Raw genomic sequence first — 8,716 nt, 5'->3', positions numbered from 1 at the left:
ACAAACACTTGCTGCTTCCCGGTATTCCATGTACTCGTATTAAACAAAAGATTTTTAATGTTGAGTACAATTTTGCATTTGTCTGTTCCTTTTTGAAAATTCTTCTCTTTCTCTTATTCATATTTTACCAGTTCTGGCATGGAACGTATTCTGCAGATGAGGCTCTCCCATCTTCCTCACAGACTTGTGGGAAGAAGCTGTTCTTGGCACTCTTACTTGTTTCATGTTGTAATCTTAACCCAATCCTGGTTTGATATCTATTATAAAACCAGAATATCAGTGTAAAAAGTCATTCTCCAATTCAGGGAACCAGAAGTACATGGGCCATGGATGGAAGAAGGCTGAGGAGGCTGCGGACAAGATGAGTGGAGAAACCACCATGTGCATCCTGGAAACACCAACCCACGATTTAAAATATTTGGTTACATTTGCATGTTTTTCCCCGCTCCCTCCTATGAACTGCATACAATTCACATAGAACTTGACGAACTTTGTCCTCCCTCTCATCCGGTCAGCTTCACTCTGTTTACCTTCAAGTTTTCAAAAGCAGAATTAGAATTAGGAAAAATAAATTAAAAAAAAAAGCTTTTTAACTATTTAGCTTATTAAATCACATTTTATCTTAATAGGAAAGAACTGAAAAAACTATAAAATTTATTTGTTTGATGGTTTTAGTAAAAACATAAATATGAAGGCATGAAGGGCAGGCCAATAAAATTTGCCTCCACAGAATCAACGGGGGAAAAAAGTAAGAAATGCTAAGAGATGTTTTTTGCTTACTGATCTAATGTACGGCTGGTTGACTGTGACAAGCACAAGGAGATGGGGGCGGCAAGCTGTGCTGGGACAAAATGCATATGCGTGAGGTCCAAACTGACAGAAGACACAAACTCACACTCCACTATCTCAATGAACTGCAGGCAGCATAAATACAGAAGATTCCACCACAGACTCACAACTGCTGACAAAACAACCTCGAAAGCCTTACGTTAAGTAGCATTCTGAAGTAGCCATGAAGATTCCCAGTCACTGGGAGATAAAAGTCATTCCAAGAATAATCTTAGTACTCTGTGAGGACATTCTGTAGATGGAATGAAGTTTTTTTAAAACAGGGTCCTTTACACAAAGTGGCAAGGTTAGTGATGAAGGATTTAACTTAGCTCCACTTAGACACAAAAGACACACCTGAGACGGGAAAATGGAGGGCATGTGAGAATCTCTCAATTACTTCTTGATGTTGAGAGGGTCAAATGGCAGCCTGTAAAGGAGGGAGTGTGTCTGTTTTTAATTCAGTATCAGGCTTGTTTCATTGCCACGGCTCTGCACTATAAGAACTCTATTATGATTCATTAAGCAGTACTCTTTTCTCTAGAATTGTTTTGGCTCTGCAGGGTCTTCTGTGATTCCCAAGGAATTTAAGTTTGTTTTTACCACGTTAGTGAGAAATCACACTGGAATTTTTATTGAATCTATAGTATGATGTTGTATAGCAATTAATTTCTTGATATTAACTATTGGTATCCATAGCCATAGTCTTTTCTCCATTTTCTAATATTTTATTCAATTTCTTTAAGATTTTTAATTAAAAATTTTTTATTTTTTACATATAAATTTATATTATTACAAATATATACAATAAACTACATATAGCAAAAAGAACCGTGACACAATCAGGAAGTATATAAATATTATATTCTTAGTGTTTTATATTTAGCAGCTTTTAAGAAAACATCTTTTCCTATCTTGGTGCATCTAAAAAATTCGGCATGTAAATCAATATCTATCATACCTCATCATTATCAACTTTAAACATCTATCTAGACCTAAAAACAACCAGATAGTTTAGTTTTCCTTAAGATTTTAATACTTTCTTTGTAACATTCTCTTACTTTCACTTTTATGTGACTTACACAGTAGTATCTTTTCAAGTTGTTGATGATTTCCCTAACTTATTTCTCAATTTGTTTTTCCATTTTATAGAGGGGGCTACTGATGTCTATGTTGTAGTTTTGTTTTCTACATTCTCTTATATGTATTTATCAGTGTCTTTTGATAGAGCGTTAAGCTCGCTCATGTCACCTGCAAATAAAGAGATCTGATTTCCCACTGCTATTCACACCTTTTTTATTTGCTTACCTTGTCTTATTTTTGTTTCAGAGACTTTGAGAACTAAATCAAACAAAATAGAGGAATTTCACACATTTGTCAATTTAACTCAAATGAAGTTAACCATAGTTTTTGTACATATACCTTTTATTATGTTGAGATATGTTCCTTCCCATTTGAATAATCCTGTGAAGACTGTTTTTTGTTATATGTTTTTCCCACAGGTATCTAGACAATTATATGATTTTTATTCTTTAATTAATTTATGTGACTTAGAATACTTATCTGTTTATGTAGATTGAACCATTCCTGCACATCTACAATGGTGCCATTTACGTTGAGTGAATTTTTTTATGGGTTCTTGAATTTTGTTTACTTGAATTTTGGTAATATTTCATTGTGGATATCAGTTTTTCTTTTTCTTTTTTCACGGAAACTTTATTGGTTCTGGTATCAAGACAATATCAGTAAGGTAATAGTTTTTGCCAACTTGACACAAACTGGAGTTATCTGAAATGAGAAAACCTAAGTTGAGAAAATGTCTCTATCATATTAGCCTGTACCTATGTTAAGGAGAAATTATCTTGATTAAGAATTGTGGGAGGCCAGACTACTGTGGGTCATGCCATCTCTGGGCAGGAAGTCTTGAGTTGCATGAAAAAGCAATATGGCCAAATCATGAAAAGCATGCCAGTGAGCATCATTCCTCCATGAGTTCTCACATAGTTCCTGTTCCAGATTTCAGTCTTATGCTCTAGTTATAACTTTCCTTAGTGAAAAACTGTAACTTATATATTAAAATAACAACCAACCTGGCATAGATTCACATTTAATTTGGCTAATTTCTTCAGAGCAACAGGAAGCAAACAACAACAGAAATTTCTACCTGTGTGTGGGATATTGCCATGGTGTGTTTGCAGGGGGGAAATTTGGAGCTATAAGATAAAAAATGCTCATAGGGTATCAAGTCTCTTATTGGTAACCTGCTGTCCTTCCTCTGAGTGCCACCAGGTCTGCCCCTCCAGGGAAAATGGTCAAATATGAGGCACCAGAGTATGTGACAAAGTCATATCCAACTCTCCACTCTACTGTGGAGAATGTTCTGACCATTAGCTAGATCTGGTTAGGGGTTTAAAGTTTACAGCCTGTATTGTCCTTGGCTGGTGCCTTAGTTTGAGCAGAACCCCTGGGCCCAAATCTGCCTATCATAATGTTCTATTTGTAGGTTTCTAGGACCCTCTGGATCCTTCGGGGAGGGGAATAAAAGGAAAATGTGAGAGAGGGAAGAATGGGAGGATACAAGGGATGGGATAACCATTGAGATTGAACAAGAACAAATTAATAAAATAATATATATCTTGGAAAAAAAGATAAAAAATGCATTGATGGCTCAGGGCTTGTTCATTAATTATGTATTCTTGGGAGATATGAGTGTCAATGGAGGTACAGATAAAATAAACCTGACTTATGAAGTTTCATAGAGAAGCAAATACTTTATCAGAGTCATTTATCTTATATTTTTATTAACAATCTGTGGAAATGAAAGCTTTCCTTCATTTAGATAATTGGTGCTGGATGCCTGGACTATAAAGCAAGTGCCTGGCATGAATAAGACACCAACATCATCACTGTAAAATTTGGTGGGGGTTGTTTTGTTTTGTTTTTCAGGTCAGAGTTTTGCTGTGTAGTCTTGGCTGTCCTGGAACTCTGTAGACCAGGCTGGTCTTGAACTCACAGAGATCTGCCTGCCTCTGCCTACCAAGTGCTGGAATTAAAGGCATGTGCCACCACCACCTGGCTTCTGGTGGAATTTTTAAAGCCATGCATATATATTATCATATCACCTTCAAATAAAGATACTATAACTTCTCCCTTTCTGATTTGTATCCCTACAACAACATATCTAATGGGAATGGTGAAAGTCATAAGGCCAGCACAGCTGTTTGACAAAGCTCCAGGAAAGCTGAATTTAGTGATGCAATCACTGTGGTATGGTCCCCAACTTTTTGGTCTTGATCTCTACGTGTCACATGCTTGGGAGACTTTTATTATTTGTATAATTTGAGGATATTGGGTTGAAAATTTTTTTATGAATCATTTATGCCCTTTCCCAGAAACACTGTTTCTAAGCATCCTCTGACACTATTATCCTTCCTGCTTTTAGGGAGATATCCATATCTGGCTCTACTTGAAGGTCTTCCTTACACCCTGGAGGGCGTGACTCAAATAATTATGACAGAGACCTCCTTATAATACTCTGACTCAAAGATACTCTTTGGCACATCTGCCCCTAGATATTTCTTATTCAGGAACAAGATAATCAAAATGAAGTAAATTTATAAATGTAACCAATATTCAGCAGTAGTCTAGAAAAGTTAGAAGTAGATCAAATTAATACCCTCTACAATACAATGATGGACCAAAAAAATGGTGTGGATAAATGATAAAAGACAGAATTATTAAGACCTGTTTTTCTTAGAAAATATTAACTCATACAGGGCCACTGTGGTGTTGTATGCCCAAGGAACAAACATATCAAAGTTAGACATATAAATAAATTCTACAAATATATAAAATAGAAATATTATATTATGGCAGAAATGGAATAATATCTGCAGCAACTATGACCAGAAGATTTTTCTTGGGTCAAGTGACAATTTGCACTGTGACTTTTAAAAGTTGATGATACACTTATTGGGACATAAAAATCTGTCTAGTGTCCTTGAAACTGTAAGAGCAATCAGCCTGAGAACAGGCTGTCATGTTTTAACAAAATATGTCCTTGAAACTTTAATGTTGTTAAAAGTTGGGTTACGGCATTGATTTGGAAAAACAGTTGAGAAAGATAATTTTGTTCCATCACATTTCATCAACAATGTGTAAACTTACGACCAAGCAGAAGTTACAACACTTGCTTGGGCACAAAAAAAAAAAAAAAATGATGTGATCTATGATTTGGAGCAACATGCATCTATACCTGTCTACTGATTTCTGTGTAAATAAAGAAGCACTCTGACTGCCAGTCAGTCAGGCTGTAAAAACAACTCCCAATCCCCATGCCTGACTCCTTCCTCCCTTTCTTGCTGCTACCCTTCTTCAAGCCCTCCCCTCATGCTGGGGCAAGATCCAGGCATACACCTTTGACTGCTTTTAGTTGTCTTTATTATTTGGCTAATATTTCAAGCGCTATAAAGTAGGTATGGATAGAGTGAACAACCATGTCTTGTTCCCAATTTTATTGAGATATATCTGAGTTCTTTTCAATTTAAGTTGATATTGGCTATGGGTTTGCTGAAAAGTGCTTCTGTTATGTTGAGGTATATATTTTGTCATTCCTAATCTTTCAAGAACTTTTATTGTAAAAGTTTGTGGATTTTCTAAAAATCTTTTTATGCAGCTAATAAGGGTTTACTCTTTCACTCTGTTAATAGTATGTACTTAGATTATCAATTTACATATGTTGAAAAGTCCTTTAATCTATGTGATGAATCTTACTTGATTGTGGTGGATGACCTTTGTGATATGTTTTAGATTGGGTTTGCAAGCAGTTCATTGACAATTTTGCCATCTGTCTTTATAAGGGAATTGGTCTATAATCCCCCCCCTCTCTCTCTCTCTCTCTCTCTCTCTCTCTCTCTCTCTCTCTCTCTCTCTCTCTCTTTCTCTGGGTCTTTAAGTAGTTTAGTATTAGTGGAACTGTGTCCTCATAAAATAAGTTAGTCAACATTCCTTCTGTTTCTATTTTATGGAATAATTTGAGAAGTATTTCACATTAAAATCTGGAACAGACAAGCTTCCCCACTCTCTCCATATCTATGCAATATTGTCCTTGAAGCCTTAGTGAGAGATATAAAACAACTGAGGGCAATCAAAGGGACATAACATTGAAAGGAAGAAGTCGAGGTATCATTACTTGCAGATGATATGATAGTATACATAAATACCCTAAAGATTCCACTGAAGAGCTCCTACAGATGATAAACACTTTCAGAAAGGTAGCTGGACTGAGGAGGAAATCAGTAAAGAACATCTTTCACTATAACATCAAATAATATAAATATAATGGGACTACTCTAATTAAGGAAGTGGAAGACATGTATGATTAAAAACCTCAAGTCATTGAAGAATATGTCAGAGGCCATAAAGATGTTCTATGCTCATGGATAGTTAGGATAAACTTAGTAAAATTGCCCATCCTAATACAGTCAATCTACACATTGCATGCAATCCTCATCAAAATTCCACCACAATTTTTCACATAACTTAAAAGGACAATTCTGAACTTAATATATGAAAAACAAACAATAAAATCCAACAGGATAACTAAAAACTTTCTTGAACAATAAAAGCATAACCATTCACGATTTCAGTTTGTACAACAGAGCTACAGTAATAAAAACCACATGGTATTGGGATAAAAACAGCCATATTGATCAATGAAATGGAAGTGAAATCCCAGATATAAATCCATATATTAATGGATTTCTGATAGAGCAGCTGGAAATACATACTGGAAAAAAGAAAGCATCTTCAACAAATGGGTGCTGCACAAATTGGATATATGAATGGTGAAGAATGCAAATAGATCCATACATATCACCATTAATGAAACTTAAGTCCAAATATATCAAAGAACACAAGTTAAAGCAGATACGCTAAACAAGATAGAAGAGAAATTGGATGATATCATAGGACTCACTGGCACAGGCTACCTGTACAGTCCATAAATAATGCATGCACTAACATCAACATTTAATAAATGTGACCTCATGAAACTGAAATGTTTCTCTAATGCAAAGGATACCATCATTAGGACAAATGGCGTTCAAAAGAATGGAAAATGTTTTTACAAATTTGACATCTGATAGAAAATTAATATCTACTATACATAAAGACTTCAAAATATAGATACCAAAAAACCCCACAATCAAAGAATACATTTTTAAAATGGGGTACAAATTTAAACAGAGAATTTCAATAGAGGAAAATCAAATGGGTGAGAAACACTTAAAGAAATGTTCAAAAATTTTAGCCAACAGGGCAACACAAATCAAAATTACTTTGAGGTTTCATGTTAAACCTGGAAGAATCTAAGTTCAATAACATAAATGACAGCTCATGCAGGATTGGATGGGGAACAATGCAAACACTGCTCCATTGATGAGGAGAGTACAGCTTTTATAATCACTGCGGAAATCAATATGGTGGTTCTTCATAAAGTGGGAATCATCTATGTCAAGATCCAGGTACACCATTCTTGGGCATATACTCAAAGGCAGCTCCATCCTACCACAGGGACACTTGTTCAACCATGTTTATTTGTGCTCTACTCATAATACTTAGAAACTGAAAACAACCTAGATTTCCTTTAACAGAAGAATAAACAAAGAAAATATGGTACATTTACACAATGTATTATTACTCAGCAGCCAAAAAAGGACATCAGAATAATTGTAGACAAATGGATGGATAGATAGATAATTAGCCATTAAATAAGTGATTACCAAGGTACAGTCCACAGACCCAGAGAGATTATACATAAAGGAGGTGATAGGGTTCAAGGTTGAGGGAGGCACATGGATCTCTCTGGCATGGGGAAATAAAATAGATTTTTATGAATGGTCTGAGAGAATTTGGACACTTGAATGGTGTGGTCAGATGGGGAGTGGGAGAAGAGATAGGCTTGAGGGAGAAAATTTGGGTAGAGACAGTCGGAATAGAGGGGCATTTGAGGTATTTACAGAAACCCATTGTAGTGGGTTCCTAACGTATATGAAGATTTTCCTGATGAAAACTCCTAATAATAGGGAATACTGAATCTGAATAGGCCATCTCTTGTTAGGCAACAAAGCATCTAGTAAGAAGAATTGCTTGTGTTCAATTGAGTTCTTAGCCAAAGGCATCCCAAAGAAATCCCCAAACAATCCAGGATGTGAGGAAGACAATGGATAGCACTCCACAGACTGACAGTAGAGCATTTCGTGGAGGACATCCCTCCACACACATTATTCAGGCATTGCTCATGGAGAAGTACCAAGTTTAAGTCTTCTTCCCTATGTTCTAGTGAGTTTGGTGAGAGAAAGTATTCTGAAGGTTACCAAAGAAGAAGCAAGAACCAGATTAGCCACAAAATTTCTCCTTAAAACTATAATTTATTCAGAATACATCCCAATTGTTATCCCTTCACTTGTGTCTTCCCATTCCTCCCTTCCTCGTTTTCCTTATTCCCCTCCCCTAGACCTCTGACAGAAGGGGATCTCCTCCCCCACCAAGATACAAAACTTTTTACCTACAATTTGATCTGTCATGTCTACAATTGTGCTTGGGCAATGGCGACATAGTACTTTTAGGTGCAGGTAACCAGTGTTTGGATTGACTTAAGGCCACTCTATGAGATGGAACCCATACCTGACACTGATTGGGTAAATAAGAACCAGAGAACAGAGAGTGGATAGAACTGAGGTGAAGTCAAAGACTACGGGTCTTTAAAAAGTATCAATAAAGTGGCTTCTAATGATACTCTGCTATACTCATAGATAAGTAACCTATTCTGTCATCATCTGTGAAGGTTCTTCCAACACCAAAAGGGAACAAATGCAGAGACTGATAG

Source organism: Acomys minous, assembly GCF_964271855.1.
Source record: "Acomys minous genome assembly, chromosome: 19".
NCBI lineage: Eukaryota > Metazoa > Chordata > Mammalia > Rodentia > Muridae > Acomys > Acomys minous.
This window is presented reverse-complemented; position numbering follows the sequence as displayed.